General features: G+C 32.9%; 1 protein-coding gene across 1 annotated transcript in view; it reads right to left on the bottom strand.

Annotated features, from left to right (window-relative positions):
• Positions 1 to 22500, bottom strand: part of LOC137657894 (uncharacterized) — a 209018-nt gene that overhangs the window by 92402 nt on the left and 94116 nt on the right. The window lies entirely within an intron of this gene.

Below are 22500 nucleotides of genomic sequence, written 5' to 3'. Positions count from 1 at the left end.
ATATGTATGTGGTGCAACTTTTTGTAATTCTAATTTGTCTTGCAAGTCATTTAAAATCAAGTTCTTTTAAGTGCAATTAGGCTTCTACATTGGAAATTTTACAGTTCTTTAAACGGTTGTTATACTTTTGACGTTTAGAATTAGCCAGGTAATTAGAAACCGGGTAATTATATTTATAGTACTCTGGACTTTAGTTAGTAAGTACACATGACTACCATATGATTACCTGTAATAACAACTGAAATTCCATTTTAACATGCTAAACTAAACTATTAATATTCCTACTGGAGATTTTATCTTAAGGATACAGACGGAAAGGTAATTGTCTAATAATTGAAATTAGATGCAATTGATTTTAAAGTATGTAGTTATTCCCCCGTTTATGCTAAACCTACAATTTTTTTCTTCTTAGCCGGAAAAGTACAAAGCCGAACATGGGGAAAGCAATATGATAATTAGCTAGAGTATAGAAATTAGGATTAGTGTGAATGACAATCCATGTAGAGGTTGATGTTGATTTGACTGGAACGGAGAGTAAGTCTCTCTCTCTCTCTCTCTCTCTCTCTCTCTCTCTCTCTCTCTCTCTCTCTCTCTCTCTCTCTCTCTCTCTCCCCTTCCTCATTAATGGACAGGGTGTTTATCCTGGAAAAAGGCCCAAGAACCACATAAGTGTTACAAAGAAAACTGGCAACACACTTACAATATGAAGAATCATTCATATTAATGAATGAGTCTTCATATTGCAAGTGAATTGACCATTTTCTTCCTAACACAGTAGGCACCGAGAAAGATAAAAACCCAGAGGGCTCTTACATTAACCAGTATTTGCATCCCAGCATTAATACGTCTTTTGTGAAGCGGAAACCAAGCTTTTCTCGGCCTTATTACCGTCGTAAAGTTTGGGAGCCAGTCTCCACAGTAGGTGATTTCTAGTCATTCCAACATATGAAGTTGGGTCAGGCCCTCATTTCTTAAGTATGCAATTGCTTTTACATGCTAGGTTGGTCATTTGGATGACGGTGGTGCGGTTGGTAATGTCTTTCGTTTGATGATCATTATCATAACAGTCACTCGGTATTGAGTATTACTTTTCCGGCAATCACGTAGTTACTTAGCGAGTTTTCAAATGAGAAATTATTCCTATTCTGAATCTGCATAATCTTCTGCAGTATGGACAAACAGTATCAGGAGATTGTGGGTTTACACGATTTTGCTCTCCTTGTGGTATTTTCAGATTTGCGTTTGTTCTGCAATGTTTGAAGGGCTTGCTTTTATTTCATCACACCAAACAAAACGATTTTATACTTCTCTTTCCAGGTTTTAGTGTTACACATTTTCATATTTTCCTTCAAACAGTCTTTAAGGTGTGTCTTCTGCCCACCTAATCTTCTGTTTCCTTCTCTCAGCTCTGAATAAAAAATTAGTTTTAATATAGAAGTGTCCCTTATCCCAACCACATGACCAGCCCATCTGGCTCTTAATGATGAGGACTTCGATACTTGTGCAATTTGACTTTTCTAGAATACTGTCAGTGGTTGATGGTCTTGGCAATTTACCTTGAGGAATTTTTATGGATTTTTTATATGGGATTCAAGTCTCTGAAGCATAAAGAAGTGTAGGCAGGACAATTGAACGGTAAATCATTTTAGTTTCAGTTCTTCAGTCCTGATTTTCAAATACTCTGGTTCTTAATTTCCCAAAAGCACTGCTAGCGCATTGTATGCGGTACTGGATGTCCTCATCAATGCTTACAACTATGAGATGTGACTACCGAGATATGCAGTCATTGATATTATTAAGGGTTGCGACATTCTAAAAGAAAATTTTTTTTTTATCTTTTATTATAAAAATACAATTACATCTTAGCAATTTACATTATATACGTAATTATTCTTTACAAAATACTGATATGAACTACATTGTTTTACATCGTTATAAATCAGCTCAATCCAAATTAAATCAATTGATAAATATATAATATGCAATAACTTTTATTGTACAAACGTTCTTAACTTATAATTATGTTACTTATTTAAGTAATTATCATAAATGTACTCTTTTGTAAATATCTTATTTAATTCTTTTTTTAAAGTATTCCTTATTAAATTTTTTGTTTTTAACATTCTATTTCTTATGAATATAAGTAAATTAAAAGAAAACTAGGACTTCATACTTCGTAATTTGGAGCGGGTTGATGAAGGATCTGGGTTTTTGACGTTGATTGATAGACCTAACTTATAGGCATTGATTCTTGTCTGCAGGTCAACTTCATCTAGGACATATATCTCATTGTTGTCTGCATATTGAAATTCAATGAGTGATGTTAATCTGGTTTTAGTTCTTAGTGATTAAGTTAAAAACGTCCAAAGATCTTGATATACTTGGAGGAAGCTGATCTTTTATGATATGAGTGATGCCAGTGATGAATATAGAGAAAAGCATAGGATCCACAACACAGTCCTGTTTTATACCAGATTGAACCGAGAAGGAGCCAGTTGTTTTACCTTTAGCAGTCACAGAAACACGCATATCATTATTTAGTAGCCTCAAGATGCGGAGGAACTTCTGTGGGCAGCCTGCTTTTTTTGACAAAACGTCCAACAAGATGCCATACTAAATGCTATTGAAGACCTTAGATAAATAAATGCCAGGTATAGAGTTTTCTGTTTTTCCCTGCATTATTTTTTTCTAGCAATTGTGTGACAGTGAAAATTATATTGATTGTTTCTCGGCTTAGTCGAAAGCAGTTTTGAGTTTCAGGTGATATTTGTTCAGCTATTGGTGTTAATCGCTGTTCAGGATTTTAGCCAAGATTTTTTTTCTAACTACTGATAGGAGCATGATGCCCTTGTAATAGACACATTCTGATCTACCTTCTTTTGTTTTCATAGATGATTGCTATTAGTCCATCTCTTATGTCTTCTGGAACCCCTTCATTAATTCATAGTTTCTCAAGGAATTTATGGAGATGTGAGTGAAAATGAGGTCCTCAGGCTTTAAAAGCTTCGGCTGGTATGCCATCCATTCCTGTGATTTTGTTGTTTTTCAAGCTGGAGATCATAGATGTTGCTTCTTCTAGTGATGGAATTCTATCCTGCGTCTCATCAGTAAGTAACTACCAATGGATAGCACATGATTGTAATTATACCGAACATAATACGATGGTATTCATACCTATCGTATTGTCAACACGGTTTTTATTTGCAGTTATGATGTATTCTACAATTCACTCATCCACTTTGTAGGCCGTTGTCATTTGACTATTGTAGTAAAGGTGAACTTCCCTTCATCATAATTCTGTTTATTTCGTCATTTACCCAGAGTTTTGAAATCTTCCTGACCTTATCCATTCTACATTATAATCCCTTTTCACTCACCTACCGTCTTCCATATTTCTACATTAGCAAACTGTTTCCAAACTCTCAGATATATTCTTATATCTATACTAAACTTTTACTATGGCAGCATATCTACAACCTTTTAACTTATCCATTCTTCTTATGCTACATGTGCACACAAATAGTTCAAGTCATCAGTACTTGCTGAGGTCAACAGAAAATAGGCTTTGCGCCTAAGATCTATCCCCTAATTACACATACACACACACACACACACACACACACACACACACACATATATATATATATATATACATATATATATATATATATATATATATATATATATATATATATACACATATATATATATATATATATATTCATCATCATCATCATCAGCCGTTACTAGTGCATTGCAGAATAAAGGCCTCAGACATGTTCTTCCACTTGCGTCTGTTTATGTTCTTTCTGTGCCAGTCCACGTCTGTAAACTTCTTTAGTTCGTTGATATATCGCCTTCTCTTCCATCCTCGGCTTCTTTTATAATCTCCAGGGACCCATTCTCTTATTCTCAATGTCCATCTATTGTCTGTCATTCTCATTATATGTCCTACCCATGTCCATTTATTTTTATTACAAGGTTGCTTTAGTTAGCTCTCGTATCCATGTTGCCCGTTTTCTGTCTCTTAGTGTTATTCCCATCATTATTCTTTCCATAGCTCTTTGAGTTACAACCAGCTTATGCTATAAGGCTTAAAGTTCCTGATGCATAAATTAATATCTTAGTTTTACTCATATTAATTTTCAGTCCCACATTTCTGCTTTTCTATTCAAATCTATCGTTTTGTAATTCCTCTCATGATTCACTAAACACAACTATGTCATCTGCAAATCTGAAGTTGTTAAGGTATTCCCCATTAATATTAATTCCTATATTTTCCTAACCTAAATTCTAGAAACTTCTAGAGATGCTGTGAATAATATAGGAAAGATGGGGTCTCCCTGTCTAACACCTTTCTCAATCGGAATTTTCTCACTATCTTTATGCAGTTTTAGGATTTCTGTACTTCCTGTATATACATCTTCAAGCGGTGTAACATATTCTTCTATTCCTTGATTTTGAAGAGCTTTCATTACTGCTGATGTTTTGACAGAATCAAAAGCTTTTTCATTGTCTATAAAGGCCATACATAATGGTTTGTCATACTCTGCTGATTTTTCCATTAGTTGTTCAATTACATGAATATGGCTGCTCTCTTGGTTGTTTAAAGTCTAGCTATCTCACTATTCGGCCTAATATGATCTTTGTAAATATTTTATATATTACGGAGAGTAAATTTATTGGGCGCTAATTTTTCAGGTCTTTTGTGTTTCACTTTTTGTGAATTAGTATAATGATAAAGTTTTTCGAAACTCTAGGCATAGAGTATTCTTGCAGACATTTGGTGTACAGTTCAGCCAGTTTTACTATTATAAAATCTCTTCCATCTATTATTAAATCAATTGTTAGGCCATCTCCTGTTGCTTTGCTTCTTTTCATGCCTTTTAATACTTCCTTTACTTCGCCTACTGTTACGTTTGGTACCGACTCAATGTGTTTCATTATTTTCATTGGTGAACTTATTTCTTATGTCACTATTGTTAGCATTGTATAGAAATTTCTCTCACTTATCTCTATTGTGGATAATATTCCCATTTTCATCCTTTAAGACAAACATCTGTTGGTGCCTTGTTCCAAGTCTTCTATTCATCAATTATGATGCTACTTCCATTCTTTAGTGTTTCCTCAATTTTTGGTTTGATTTTGTTTATTGGTACCTTGAGTTTTTAGTTTATTTATTGTTTTGGATAGTTCTACTAATTCCATTTCATCTCTCTTGGATTTTACCCTCATTTCCAATCTTTTCTTTATTAGGATTTTGGTCTTTACTGATAGTTTTCCTTGACCTTATTTAGGAACTATTCTACCTCTCTCTTGTGCTGAGTCAAATACAAACTTTGTTAAATTACTGCTCTTGTCTTCTTTATTCGCCTCCATTTCATCATGTAGCTGGGAGTCCTTATATTATATTGCTAATCTAAATTCATCAGATTTTTCCCTTATTTCAGGAGTGTTTATTTTCTTTCAAAAAATTAATTTTTCTCTCTCTTCCCTTAGATCTAAACAAACTTTACTTCTCGCCAATCTTTGATCGCTTGACTTTAACTTGTTTGACACTGTTACACCTTTAAATAAATTGACTATTTCACTGAGAATAAAATCCATTTCACTGTTCGTTTCTCCATTTGGGCTTCTCCATGTCAATTTTCTATGTTCCTTTTTATAAGAGGGTGTTCATGATTTTAAGTTTGTTCCTTTCAGCAAATTCTACAAGCATGTTTTGTATATATATATATATATATATATATATATATATATATATATATATATATATATATATATATGTGTGTGTGTGTGTGTGTGTGTGTGTGTGTGTGTGTGTGTGTGTGTATATTTATGTATGTTTTATGCATGTATGAATGTTTAAATAATGATAATTTTTCTCTGATTATGTATGCAGTAATACTGTGTAATTAGGATGCTATCATACATATGCGATGGAAACGTTAATTTCAACAGAATATTCAACTAAAGAGATTTTATGCTGTTCTCACGATATACAGGAAAAAATTGTCCATTCCTGAAACTCCTGATGTCTAAATCTTCAACAGGGCTCTTAAAATGGTATTAGTGAGACATCTAATAATAGCACAAGCAGACTTTTATTACTTTGAAACATTTTCTGATTGAGTCATGTGGCTAAAATCTCGGGTTTTTCTTCCGAGGAAAAAAATTTATGAGCAATTTGCTTTGGAGTTTTGCACTTAAGAAATTGCAAGATTCAGAATTTCTTTGTATACAAGGTACAAGAGCTCTTATGATTTATGTTCCATTTTAGAGTCTGTTTATAGAACTCGGCCAGTAAAACTTTCTGACTTCAGTGGGCAAGTAAGATTCTGGATTATATTTTGCATATACAAGAAAGGGCTAAAAGAAAACATTGACATGCTCCTAACCTCATTTTCTATATTGACATTATAGAACTAGTTTCTAATAAGTAATAATTTACAATGTATAAAATTGGAGACTTGTCTTGAAGGTAAGCGCAGAAAAAAGATGTTTTAAAAGCATTGAGATACATGAGGTTGTAAAAGTATGAATGGGTTTTAACTATAGTTTGTTAATCGGTCAGTGGGATTTTATTAGTATATTATTTTTTGAAAACTAGTCATATCACCGTTGCCAATCAAGTTTTTTTTTTTTTTTTTTCTTTATAGCTTAGCAGTCATAAAGTTTAGACCATATCTGCTTTCAAATTCCATTGGAGTCCGTTTGCCTTGTTTGGGAAGTGGTAGGGATGAAATTAATGTTTTCTTGACTAGATATTATTTCGTATAGTTTTTTTTTTTTTTTTCCTTCTCTCCCTTAATACATATATATGTGAAAATCCTTATAGAGTAAAACGCTTAACGTTGTTTTAAAGAATAGTCACCCCTATCATCCCTTATATGACGATAGCCAATAGCGGTCTTCATCAGAAAAGTAAATTATATGATTTACGAAAGTATAATTAACTATGTAGTTTTACGGTATTCTTTAAAGGCAATTTCACTTTTTGCAAGTAGACCGAATGGCAGGCAAAATTATTTATAGCCTCCACACTTCTGCTTTTGGTCTAGTATATTATTTTAACACGACTATTAAACTGGAGAAGGCAATTTATTTTACGAGTATTGTGAACTCTTGCGCTTTTAACAAATATGCCGACAAATTATATCACAATTAGCCATTAAAATGCCTATGAGCATTATGGGGGGAAATGAAACGCTGTATATGGTCTACTATAATCATTCGGGCAAAAGTAATAAGGATAAACAACTATTCATCTGTTTGTCAATCTTGGTATGTTGTGTTAAAAAGAGAAGGTAGAAATATACATGAAGGTTTTAACCTAAACTAAAAATTCTGGGTTAATTTGTTCTCGCCAGCTCATTCCGTTTCTTTTATTGCCATTATTTTTTCTTTTGGATTTTTAATTTGATAAAATTTTCACTATAATAATTTTTTCGTGACTAATGTAACATAGCATTTCTTCAGTAAAAAATAAAATAAAATACCCGCTTCTCGGTAGGTAGAAAAGAACTTGGTCATTTGGTATTGAGCCTCTAATTTATAGTCCATTTCTTTTAGCGATGCATATTTGCACCGACTCGCGGCGGTGCCCTTTTAGCTCGGAAAAGTTTCCGGATCGCTGATTGGTTGGACAAGATAATTCTAACCAATCAGCGATCCGGAAACTTTTCCGAGCTTAAAGGGCACCGCCGCGAGTCGGTACCAATCAGCGATCCGGAAACTTTTCCGAGCTAAAAGGGCACCGCCGCGAGTCTGTGCAAATATGCATCGCTAAAAGAAATGGACTATAGGTAAGCGATTAAATAACAAGAGAAAGATCCTAGCTAAACTCAGTAGTCATTGTCTTATCCTAGGCTGGTGGATCCAGGTGTCAGGGCAAGGATTTCAACATTTATGACAGATAGTTTAATCTTAAATGTTTATCATTACATTTCAGCGTCTTTTTTTATCAGGTAATTTTACGTGCAACACCTTTTCAGCGTCATTTTTCTCATGCAATATCACGTGCAAAAATTTTTTGTAATATTACGTACAACACCTCTTCGGCATAATTTTTCTCATGCAATATCACGTGCAACAAATTTTTGTAATATTACGTACAGCACCTCTTCGCCGTAATTTTTTTCATGCAATATTACGTACAACACCTTTTCGGTGTCATTTTTCTCATGCAATATTACGTACAACACCTATTATGAGTAATTTTTCTCATGCAATATTACTTGCAACACCTTTTCGGCGTCATTTTTTTTCATACTTATTACGTGCAACACCTTTTCAGCGTCATTTTTCTTATGCAATATTACGTGCAACTCCTTTTCAGCGTCATTTTTCTTATGCATTAATACGTACAACACCTTTTCGGTGTCATTTTTCTAATGCAATATTACGTACAACACCTTTTCGGATAATTGTTTTTCATGCAGTATTACGTGCAACACACTTTCGGCGTCCTTTTTTTCATGCTTATTACGTGCAACACCTTTTCAGCGTCATTTTTCTTATGCAATATTACGTGCAATACCTTTTTTCCTGCCTTATTTCGTGCAACACCTTTTCAGCGTCTTTTTTCTCGTATAATACTACGTGATACATTTCAATGAGGCCACCTTCCAGTAGATGCCTAATTCACAAGAGTCGTGCAGTTGAATTTTATTGCCAGGGCTTTCTCGGACTGCTAATCACGAAACCGGTAAAACGCTTTTATTTTTTTCTTCATAGTACTGCTGTCATAAAGTTTAGGCAGTCGAAAGAAATTAATCCATCCAGTTAAACGTTGACGTTCATCATTTTTATATGATAAATGAGCATACGATTCCTTGTGATCGCAAAAATTAAGTTTTCTGTGGTTTTCATTTTTTTTATAATCGAAAATATTAAGTTTTCTCAACTCAAAATTCCGAGCACAGTAATTTTCGTTTTCGTTAAGACTAGGCCTATCCTCAAGTTATTTCATACTTTTACAACTTTTAATCAATAAATGTAACTGTATTTTGAAGAAGCGGTCGAGCACATGTTATTTCTGTAGTTATGGTTTTATTATTTTTTCTTATCTGTATGCCCTTATAACCGGTCATTCTCTCTTATTAAAGATTAAGCCATTAATAAACGAATAAGATAAAAGCCGCTCCGATTAACATTGACTTCATTTCCCCTCAGGCATTTATACCCGGGAAAAAAAATCATCTCCAGATTTTACCCAATGGGTAATGATTATTGGCTAAAATATGTTTTGTTCGGTTACATTACTTTGAAATTAAGTTTGGCGGTATTACGAATTGATTAACTTCTAGTTAGTAAAGCCATTACTTAAAAAATTGATACCGTCTCTCATTTACCAGAAATTTTAATAAAAATTAGAATACTGTACGTTATATGAACTTTATTTTTTTTACAGTATTTCTAATTTTAGATATGTTTCTTTTAAAATAAATTCATATTTATGTGGAGCAATTATAAAAAGTCATACTTGGTAAGGCATGCATGCTTGTCTCCCAGAGCTAAGTAGAGCATCCAATACCGCTACGACTTAAGGAGACTGATTTTCTTGCTTTTCTTATTCTTATTAGACAAAATGGAATTTTACGTTTTTTTTTCTGCTGGGGAGGGATCATTCCTTCTATCATAAGTAGTCATAGTTATACCAAAACCTTAATGTGGAAAATTTGTATTCTTTTTAATGCTTTTTCGTATCAAAAAGCTCCTCAGCATGTGATACTTGGCAAGTCGCCCTCTCTATTGTATAAAACGTATGTCGTCCTCTGTTATTGTTACGTGCCTTCTTTATAATTAACAAAATCATATGATATTTTTCTTTTCTAGATCTTTTATAGATTATTAAAGGTTCTGCTAGAATACAGTTGAATATGATGTTAACCTCCATCCATTCTTTAATAAGTAATACTCGGAAAATGTTACCTAACCGTGATGAAAAGGCAATGCTATCCATTGAACGTTTTAACCTCAACAGTCTTCTGTTGATATATCTGTTCCAGATACTTGGCACAACTAGACTTGCTTTTCGTTCAAACTTCTTTGAAATGTCAAATAAAAAAATCCATATGCCATTGATTTATTTTAGTATATTCAAGATGCATTTTCCTAAACTAAGTAAAGAGTACGTAACCATTTTACCTTTTATTACATGAATTTTCCTGAAAAGTAATAATCATATATTGTAATGCCTGGTGTAAAGGATTGCATAAATTTCGATAGCAACAATTACTGTCCAATCCTCATTCGTTTGGTGCTCTTTAATGTTAGTAAATCTTGTCTGTACGCTATTTCATAAGTACCTTGAATCTCGGTTCTTACTTCCTGTGAATAATAGCTATAGGAAGACGTTGATGAGGGTGAAGATATTTTAAATCTGAGTATGTAAAAAAAATTTTTTGACAGGATCTTAATCTAGAATTATTGATTGCGCTGAAAGCTAGTATCATCTCGGTTATAAAAGGCTCGTAGGCAGATAAGATGTAATTTAGGTGTTGGAGGTTTAATCTCTAATAGGTTTTAAGTTTCCATCAGGAAAAAGGTTTTTCTGATACGTATGTGGAGATAAGGCCAATTATTGTGTCCAATGTTCTGCGGGATACTATTGTTTTCAGTCCTTATTAGTGATGTGATTGTTGGCTTTTAAAATGAAATAGTTCAGCATGCAAATGACCCCATTCTTGAGGCGATCTTCACATTCCAATATGCCACAGGAAGTGATCATTAGACAGGGATAAGTGAATATTTTGGTCAGTCCAAAAATGTACTCCTTATTAATAATTTGCTATGCAGAGTTAACACTGTACTTATTGATTTTTTTTTTTTTATTATTCAACAATAGTCGGTTTCATTTTCCCTTTCGATCCCAAACACGTCGTTTCTCAGTACTGAAAAAAAAAAAAAAAAAAACATTCTACAGCTATCAGAAAGCTTTTAATTGAGTTTAAAGTTTCATTTATTTATGAAGACGATGTTATTGTGTTTTTGGTTTAATGTTGGTAAATTCATAAGATCCTTGTCTTCTGGAATAAATAGCTCGAATTAGTTACCTTTTCCCATTCATTGGAAAATAGGATCTGGACTGCTGATGGAAGATTTCCCATCTATTTTTCATCAAAGTTATATGAATTGCTAACTTGTTGTATCACTTTGAATGTAGAGTTTTTGGAGCTGTTCATGTTGCTGAGTAGTATCACCAGATTTAATTCAGGTGTCATATTGCGCTTTGAGTGCCAAGTTAATTCATTTCTGATAATGCGAAGCATTATTCAGTATTCTTCGATGCTGATGTTGATAAGTTTTTAAGTGACTGTAATGCTGCTATACAGTGCTGTGTACCTTGGTCTATAAGTGAAGGCATATACTATTCTCATTAACTTTCAATCTTAATTAACTTTATATATGTTTGTATTAACTATTGATCATGGTTGACAAATATTTTCTTATGTCTCATATACAGAAATTGTGTTCTTTAGAAATATGTTAAATCTTATAATCTTTAGATTTTAACATTTTATTAAGGAAAAATTGCTTTGGTCGTTGGTCATAATTAAATGCCACTCAACTACTGAGTGCATTCTATCTCATAAGTAATAAGGGTTTATATAGGCCATTAGAAGTAAATGTTACATTGTATAAGAGATAGTGTAATTTCTAGTGTAGAGGGTACAAAGAAGATATCAGAGCCTTACAAAACATTACTGAGCAACTGAACAATGGAAATACACGATTTGAAAAGAAAAAAAAATATAGATGAAAACATATAGTGATGTGTTTTGAGGTGGCTTTATCATGTAATTGAGATGATTGATTGGTAAAAAAAATGAGGTAAGTTCGAAAGCTTTTCAAGAAAGGAAACACAGAGCATCGAAAGTGCTCTGATATTTGTGTCATCTTCGTTAGAATGAAATCTCGTGAAGGAGTGTAAGACTTTGTGAAAGATAGGGTAACTCAAGGTCAAGAGAGAAACGAGGTCTGCCTAATTGGGTGGAGTCGCCTCTAACCTTGGGTAACTAAATAGGTGATGACATATCTTACAGGCATCTCTGTTCCAGGTCCTGGGAAGGTAACCCTGTCAGTGCTCACCTGTCACTGGGTAATAATATAGTAAACATCTGTTTTCTTTAAAGTACTCTTATGAACTAAGGAAGTCTCGAGAATTCCTCAATTATTATTGAATATATATATAGCACTGCATAATGCCGTATGTGTGTCGCGTTAATGTGTGCAAATATAGGTATAGGGAAATTAAGAATGAAAAAATTGTTATTTTCCATTGTATAGAAAACGGGGAATTACGAAATGATTGGGCAAGATTATACAAAGGTAATCAATCAACAGACAAGACACGTGCATCATAACATGAAAGAAGTTTGCACTATGAGATGTTGCAAATACCGCATCTTCTAAAACGAAAAATACTCCAGGCTGGACCCAATATCAAGACGTCATTTACCAATCTATCGTGATAAAACGACAAACGTTTTCCGTTTATGAGAAAAACATAAGCAAAAAAAAAAATCATAAAACGTATCATCTCCCCAAAACATAAATCTGATGTTAGTTGTCACTCCAGATAACTCAGCATCAGCTAGTGAGTGCACAGCTATCAACAAACTTATAAAGAAGCTACTTCCCCCTATAAGCAAGTTCTGTCTTTCACTTCTTATGCGAATAATTGAAATAACTTTCGTTGCTGCATATTTATTTTATTTTCACATATACCCGATACGTTTTTTGAAAGCTATTCAAGTAACCTAGTTATTTATTATCCTCTCTCTCTCTCTCTCTCTCTCTCTCTCTCTCTCTCTCTCTCTCTCTCTCGTCCTTTTTACGTATCTGGATATTTTTTTTTTAGAATCTGCCAAACCTAGGAACAGAAAAACAGTTGTCACTAGACTTGAGAGAGTTGTAGAAACTCAGACGACTCGACATCTTTTTCCTTCGTCTTATATTGGTCATTTGCAAACAATAAATACTAATCTTTACCCTCAAGTATTGTAGCTGACAAAACAAGTAATATTCAGTTGTTCTTCTTAAAATTTTATTTTTCCTTGTTTCCTTTCCTCACTGGGCTATTTTCCCTGTTGGATCCCCTGGGCTTATAACATCCTGCTTTCCCAACTAGGGCTCTAGCTTAGCAAGTGATAATAATAATAATAATAATAATAATAATAATAATAATAATAATAATAATAATAATAATAATAATAATAATAACGAAGATGAAGAGAAGTATGTGCAAAGTACAATAGGTTGTTTGAAAGAAGTTTCAAAGGAAATATACGGTAGACAGGTAAAGTCTTTGATATCCGGCTAACCTAGAATACAATGGAATGAAGAAGTTAACAGCATTACTATTATAATTTGTGGCCTAAGCACAAGAACATATAAAGTAATGCTGATTCCATTTCTGTCTATTAGATAGATAGTGACATAGTTTCTTTAACTTAGAAGCTAGAATTAAATATTTGTTTTCTAATTCCGTATAGAATTGTGGATTTTTAAAAATCGTATTAATAATACTAATAATAATAGTAATAATAATAATAGGTTGTTTGAAAGAAGTTTCAAAGGAAATATACGGTAGACAGGTAAAGTCTTTGATATCCGGCTAACCTAGAATACAATGGAATGAAGAAGTTAACAGCATTACTATTATAATTTATGGCCTAAGCACAAGAACGTATGAAGTAATGCTGATTCCACTTCTGTCTATTAGGTAGATAGTGACATAGTTTCTTTAACTTAGAAGCTAGAATTAAATATTTGTTTTCTAATTCCGTATAGAATTGTGGATTTTTAAAAATCGTATTAATAATAATAATAATAATAATAATAATAATAATAATAATAATAATAATAATAATAATAATAATAATAATAATAATAATAATAGATAAAAAGAATTACCGTAGGACCAGGAATCCTGAATTCGGTGTTGGGACTACTAAAACCACTTTAGGAGTATGACTGAAAGTAAACGTCTTTGTATCTTATCAACTCAGTGAGTATGGTGGACGTATGATAAGGCCACGAACACTATTTATGAGCCTAGGCCCCGTGCAATGTGTATGATGATAAGGAGAATTGTTGCACCTTCGAAACAACTATAGCATTATGGCTTTGACGTTATCATGATCAACGATACCCTCTTTTACATTATAGAGAAGGTGGAGGTAGTCGAAGTTTTAATCATAAATTATTGAATGAGCTTTAGATAAGCCTCGATATCAACATTATTATTATTATTATTATTATTATTATTATTATTATTATTATTATTATTATTATTATTATTATTATTATTATTACTTGCTAAGCTATAAACTTAGTTGGAAAAGCAGGATGGTATAAGCCCAGGGGCCCAACAGGAAAAATAGCCCAATGGGGAAAGGAAACAAGTAAAATAAATTATTTTAAGAACAGTAACGTTAGAATAAATATCTCCTTTATGAATCATAAAAAACTTTAACAGAACAAGAGGCAGAGAAGTAAGATAGAATTGCACTTTACCTTATTATGATTCTTAGAAATAATTTAATAGACTGAGGTTTTACGTTAGATGGAGGCGAACCTGTTAGTAGTGATTGTCATACTGAATTGAATAAAAAAAAAACTCAAACAGATCTGAAAGCTGCGCAGCGTCCATTAGCCAAACATTTACATGGACAGGTAAGGCGGATGAATGTCCGACTTGCTATAAAGCTCCTTTCAAACGCTACTGCCAAATATTTTATTATTTAGGTCTTGGAAAGAGGCAAGCGAGTTGATTTCTCTGGTTGATCTCCTGTTTGACCTGCTCAGTTCAAAGAAAACAATTCAGAAGGGCCTTTGATTTGAACTTCAACAAACAAACTGATACTTTGAACGAAATGAAAGAAACCGCATAAACAGAGTTAGTTGGATCCTAAAACATTCCCTTATAAATAGGGCTGTAGAGACCCATACCCGTGGATCCGAAAGTGGTTCGTTTGACATTTAATTCTGGCCCACCGTCAAAATAATCTCCCCTATATAATAAAGAGCAAGTGCCCGGTTTGTATATATATATATATATATATATATATATATATATATGTATGTATATCTTCTTTCTAAGTGGGGATAACTTAAAGTGATGAAACGGTTTGTGTACCGCTATTATTATTATTATTATTATTATTATTATTATTATTATTATTATTATTATTATTATCAAATGCTAAGCTACAACCCTAGTTGGAAAAGCAGGATGCTATAAGCCCAGGGGCTCCAACAGGGAAAATAGCCCAGTGAAGAAAGGAAATAAGGAAAAATTTAATATTTTAAGAATAGTAACAACATTAAAATTAATATTTCCTTTATAAACTTTAAAAAGTATAACAAAACAAGAGGAAGAGAAACTAGATACAACAGTGTGCCCGAGTGTACCCTATGGCAAGAGAACTCTAACCCAAGACAGTGGAATACCATGGTACAGAGGCTATGGCACTACCCAAGACTAGAGAACAATGGTTTGATTTTGGAGTGTCCTTCTCCTAGAAGAGCTGCTTACCATAGCTGAAGAGTCTCTTCCACACTTACCAAGAGGAAAGTAACCACTGAAATTAGAGTGCAGTAGTTAACCCCTTGAGAGAAGAAGAATAGTTTGATAATGTCTGTGTTGCAGGTGTATGAAGACAGAGGAGAATCTGTAAAGAATACGCCAGACTATTCGGGGTCTGTGTAGGCAAAAGGAAAGAACCGTAACCAGAGAAAAGGGTCCTATGTAGTATTGTCTGGCCAGTCAAAGGACCCCATAACTCTCTAGCGGTAGTATCTCGACGGGCGGTTGGTGCCATGGCCAACCTACTACCTTGCTATGATCAGCAAGGTTGTACTGAAGTCAATTCTTTTTAGTGATGCAGATTTGCCCAGACTCGCAGGGGGCCCCTTTTAGCTCGGAAAAGTTTCCTGATCGCTGATTGGTTTGACAAGGTAATTCTAACCAATCAGATAGCAGGAAACTGTTTCGAGCTAAATTGGCACCCCTGCGAGTTAGTGCAAATGCTCCCCATTAAAAAAACACTGACTATAGTCACGGTTGGTTTGTTGTTAGAGGTCAGGCAAAAATCTTCACCCATCACCAATCTCTCTCTCTCTCTCTCTCTGTATATATATATATATATATATATATATATATATATATATATATATATATATATATATATATATATATATATATATATATAGTTTTTATATATATATATATATATATATATATATATATATATATATATATATATATATATAATATATATATATTATATATGGCTGTTTTCAAATGAAACAAAATATCACTCGAGAAACCGTTCAGATGTTAATAAATATTTATTTTCATCTTTCTATACTCATTCAAAATCATAGAAATTCATGAACAACAAATACATTCAGATTATATAAGTATTGATGTACAGTATATTTCATCTGATAAACATATCACCGGCATTTTTGTTATGTTGCAGTAAATGGGATAAAAACGAGTGACTCCTCATTTATGACAGTTTGCAGATACTGCAAAATACTTAAGCAGTTCTCATAAAGACTGTCCCAATTCTATGAATCACAAGTATAATCTTATTTTGGAGACTCAAAATTGGTTTGTTTATGGAAATAGTGCGTCACTTTACATTCATAATTGATTTAAGAGTTCTCTGGCATCCTGACATCGTTTACATTCTTGAAAAATATCATTCAAGATGCATGAAACTACTCATTCACTAAACTAAGTATCGTAATAGAAGTTCATTCTTATTGTTGGCATCAGATTAGTAGAAAGAAAATTGTAGCGTGATATGAATAGAGAACCATACATATACGCGCCGGTGTTTTATTAGTAGTAGTTTGCCCCAAATTATGCCCATTTTTTTTTCACTTTTTTCTTCGTTTTCTTTACGCAATCCACATGCTGACGCAATAAGCAGGTAGTGGTGGATTTGAGGTTAAGAGAGCAGACCTTGTCTCTCTTGACCTTGGGGTAAATGATCGACTACCATGTGATGTTCTTTATGAAAGGAAATGACTACTGCGTAGGAAACTGCGTAAAAGTATGGAAGTTTTCTTCCCTGATTAAGCAGTAACTTTGAGTAATTGTAAAGACGAGTCTTATGGTTGAGACGAAACATCTAGGATCCTTTGCATTTTGACTGGTTAGCAGAAATATTTGAATTTGTATTCTTCAATGGAGTATCGAATAAATGTTTGTCTGTTTGTCGATCTTATGAAATAGAAGCCACCGCTACATCTCTCTCTCTCTCTCTCTCTCTCTCTCTCTCTCTCGACCTTAGGAAAAAAATCGAAGCGTCTGCTACCACTTCTCTCTCTCTCTCTCTCTCTCTCTCTCTCTCTCTCTCTCTCTCTCTCTCTCTCTCTCTCTCTCTCTCTCTCTCGACCCTAGGAAAAAAATTGAAGCGTCTGCTACCACTTCCTCTCTCTCTCTCTCTCTCTCTCTCTCTCTCTCTCTCTCTCTCTCTCTCTCTCTCTCGACCGTCAGAAAAAATTGAAGCGCTCCTCTCTCTCTCTCTCTCTCTCTCTCTCTCTCTCTCTCTCTCTCTCTCTCTCTCTCTCTCTCTCCCAAATATTTTTAAACAATATCACCGTTCTCTTTAAAGTATGATACTTTCAGATCATATAAGGAATGCCAATCTCATGTACAATTATCAGCATCAGAAGTATTACCCCCTTAGTTTTGAATTCTTGTTTTCCGTTTTCTTATTCATCTGAAAGTCTTAATGCATGCGTCAGCTCTATCGACATTTGCATCTCGCCATTTTTGGGTTGTTTTCAAAACAAGAGTAATAAGTGCTTATGATTAGGACTGAGCTCAGCAACGGTTACCACGAAGCATTGCTTAATGGCTTTTGAGTCAATCATCACTTAGACTGAGATGAACAGTTCATCGTGTTACTTGTTTTGCACTTAATTATAGTAACCTAAGATGAAAGGAGATGTTAGAAGTTATTATATTATAGGTAGTAGGTTGGCCAGGGCACCAGCCACCCGTTGAGATACTACTGCTAGAGAGTTATGGGGTCTTTTGACTGGCCAGACAGTACTACATTTGATCCTCCTCTCTGGTTACGGTTCATTTTCCCTTTGCCTACATACACACTGAATAGTCTGGCATATTCTTTACATATTCTCCTCTATCCTCATACACCTGACAACACAGATTACCAAACAATTCTTCATCACCCAAGGGGTTACTGCACTGTAATTGTTCAGTGCCACTTTCCTCTTGGTAAGGGTAGAAGAGACTCTTTAGCTATGGTAAGCAGCTCTTCTAGGAGAAGGACACTCCAAAATCAAACCACTGTTCTCTAGTCTTGGGTAGTGCCATAGCCTCTGTACCATGGCCTTTCACTGTCTTGGGTTAGAGTTCTCTTGCTTGAGGGTACACTCGAGCACACTCTCCTATCTTATTTCTCTTCCTCTTGTTTTGTTAAAGTTTTTATAGTTTATATAGGAGATATTTATTGTTGTTACTCTTCTTAGAATATTTTATTTTCCTTTTATCCTTTCCGCACTGAGCTATTTTCCCTGTTGGAGCCCCTGGGCTTATAGCATACTGCTTTTCCAACTAGGGTTGTAGCTTAGTAAGTAATAATAATAATAATAATAATAATAAAACAATATTCATATATATATATATATATATATATATATATATATATATATATATATATATGTGTGTGTGTGTGTGTGTTTTATATGTATATATATGCATATATATGTGTGTGTAATTTATATATATATGTATACATATTTATTTATATATATATTTATGTATATATATACATATATATATATATATATATATATATATATATATATATATATATATATATAAATATGTATATATATACAACATATATATATATATATATATATATATATATATATATATATATATATATATATATATATATATATATGTGTGTGTGTGTGTGTGTGTGGATGTGTGTGTGTGTGTTTGTGTGTGTGTACCTGTGTAAATGAAGTTTTGTTGTTAAAACACCAGAAAGTGGCTAGAACACTTAATCAACAGTTTGGAAATTGAATGGCATGTATGTGGTGAAGAATAGAAATGTGGTTAAAAAGATGAATATTCGGGCATTTACCGAGACAAGGAAAAGTTATGCAAGAATGTGTACAACTACTGATCGTGTAATGGGGCAGATGACAGATGTAAAGGTAGGTACGGGTAGTATATGGGAATGTAGTATTATGGAGTTTTTTTTTTTTTTTTCTTTTTCATTTTTTTTTTTTTTTTTTTTTTTTTTTTTGCGGGAGGGGGGATAAGGTCTTGATTGTAGGAAACATGGTTTCCAAATAAAATGACAATGAAAAGAGTTCATTAGACTACGTAGGTAGTAGGTTGGCCAGTACCGCTTCAGAGTTATTGTGTCCTTTGACTAGATAGATTGTACTACATTTGATTCCTCTCTCTCTCTGGTTACGGCTCATTGTTCCTTTGCCTACACTAACACCGAATAGTATGGTAAATTCTTTCCACGTTGTTCTCAGTCCTCATACACCTGAAAACACTAAGATTACCGAACAGTTCTTCTTCATTCAATTAGTTAGCTATTGCACTGTAATTTTCCAGTGGCTACTTTCCTCTTGGTAAGGGTAGAAGATACTCTTTAGCTATAGTCAGCAGCTCTTCTTGGAGAAGGATACTCTAAAATCAAACCATTGTTTTTTAGTATTGGGTAGTGCCATAGCTTCTGTACCATGGTCTTCGATTTTCCTGGGTTAGAGTTCTCATGCTTGAGATCACACTCGGACACTCTATTTTATTTATCTTCCTTTTGCTTTTTTAATTTTTTTTTTAGTTTATATATGATAGGTATATTTTAATTTTTTACTGTTCTTATGATATTTAATTCTAATTTTTCATTTCTTCTGTGGCACTTTATTTATTTCCTTGTTTCCTCTCCTCACTGAACTATTTTTCCATGTTAGAGCCCTTGTGAGGAAAGGAAATAAATAAACTACAAGAGAAGTAATGAACATTTAAAATCACATCTTTTAAGAACAGTAACAACTTTAAAATAGATTTTCATAAATAAACTATAGAAATACAAATATGGCAGCCTTTTCAACATGAAAACATTCGCTGAAAGTTTGAATGATTAAAGTTCCAATCATTCAACTACTGTTCATGTTTACGTATTCGCATTGCTTGTATGGAACATGAACATAATGAGTTCACTCCTAAGTATGTGAATAGAACATTGTGACATTTCCCTTTTCGTTTGCTATGTTACATATCTTAGTTCTGTAATTATTATTATTATTATTATTATTATTATTATTATTATTATTATTATTATTATTATTATTATTATTATTATCATTTAAGCTGCAACCCTAGTTCGAAAAGCAGTATCATATAACCCCAAGGAGTCCAACAGAGAAAAATATCCCAGTGATGTTAGGAAATAAGCAAATAAATAACCTGTATGAGAAGTAATGATTAAATCAAATAAAATATTTCAAGAACAGTAGCAACATTAGGTCAAGTTTCATGAAGGTGAGATTTCTCTTCTTACCATAATTGTTTTTGAACAAATGGATAGTGACTTCTTAACAAGTTATGAAATCGATTGCATTATCGTATAGAGATTATTGATAGATAAGAGAAAAAAAGAGAATATGAACACCCGATATGTCATTAGTTTTAGTTTTAGAGTTATCTCTAATGATAAACACTGTTTTCTGTATAGATAACGTTCGAAGGCGGAGGAGTAAATCCATCTTATGCAGTTGAATTCTTCATTTTCACTCAAGGCAGAAATGAGCAGAAATATTGGGTTTGAGAGAACAAATCAGAAGAGATCGGGGTTCGAGTCCCGCTTAAACTCGGTAGTTTCTTTGGTTGCTGCAACCTTACCATATTTTTGAGATAAGGATGAGGGGTTTGTGGGAGCCTATAAGTCTATCTACTGAGTCATCAGTAACTATTGCCTGGCCCTATTTGGTCGTAGTTTTGTGTATAGAGCGGGCTTGGGATCTGATCATATGTATACATGGTCAATCTCTAGGGCATTGTCCTGCTTAATAGGGCAATGTCACTGTCCCTTGCCTCTGCTATTCATAAGCAGCCTTTAAACGTTTAAACCTTTAGATTATATCGAAAGCCAAGACAACAATACCATCATTAAAATGAAAATATTAAATTTAATATTAAGAATTAGATATGATAGAAAAGAAAGGACTTTAAAGAACTAGGCCTGGAAATATGGTATTTTATCTTTTATTTTTATCATAGGTGTTACTTATAACACAAAGGAATAGATAACTGGGGCGTGATGTATTGTTAGATAAATCAATTGAAGTAAAGTTTAGAATTTTATTTATGTTTATTATGGCTAATGGAAATATGCTAAGTAGAAGTATGCTTTTGCTAAACAGTATTTTTAGAAAATAAATTCAGAAGAAAATAGACTTTGTGAATTTTTATAATTCATGATTCGTGCGAAAAAGAATAATTCATATTATGTTCACTATGCATTTTACATTGTATTAATAGGCAAAATAATTGTTTACATCAACAATTAATTTGTAATTATTGTACTTCCTCACGATCATTTGATTATATTTCAAATAGATGTTCGCACAGAGACGCAACAAACTGATCTATAGGCGTCTTGTATCCCTGAACCTTGATAGTTATATTTGCTCTGAAACTTCAAAATCATATATATATATATATATATATATATATATATATATATATATATTCACGCCTAAGCATACGCTTATTCATATTTTACATATTATTATGCAAATTTATAAGACTAATGTCTGAGCCCTTTGACCTGTAATGAACTAGCAAAAGCTGATGGTATATATATATATATATATATATATATATATATATATATATATATATATATATATATATATATATATATATGTGTGTGTGTGTGTGTGTGTGTGTGCGAGCGTATATATATATATATATATATATATATATATATATATATATATATATATATATATATATATATATATACATACATACATACATACATACACACGGGTAAAAATCACGACGGCGAACAGGTGATAAACAGTAAAGGCATCAAACCACGAAAGGAAAAGTTATAAACTTGATGTCGTTGGTACTATTGTAATATTATTGATGCTATTAAAACTTGAGAACTCCATTTGCTTTTTGTGGCTTGATGTATGCATGTATATATATATATATATATATATATGTATGTATATATATATGTATGTATGTATATATATATGTATATATATAACATACTGTATATGCACATACGTTTTTTATATAAATATGATAAGATATAATGCCATTAGACGAAGTGTCTTCTCTGGTTTCTGCACGGTAAAAACATTTTTATGAATCATTGGAGAGATAATGAATTAAAATGAATGACGAAATAATTCAGTCGTGGGATTCAGAAAGATACGGCATTTTGATGTAGTTTCTCT

This window comes from Palaemon carinicauda, chromosome 18 (genome assembly GCF_036898095.1).
Source record: "Palaemon carinicauda isolate YSFRI2023 chromosome 18, ASM3689809v2, whole genome shotgun sequence".
Taxonomy (NCBI): Eukaryota; Metazoa; Arthropoda; class Malacostraca; order Decapoda; family Palaemonidae; genus Palaemon; species Palaemon carinicauda.
The sequence above is the reverse complement of the archived record's forward strand: the minus strand, read 5'-3'. Positions and strand labels throughout refer to the sequence as shown.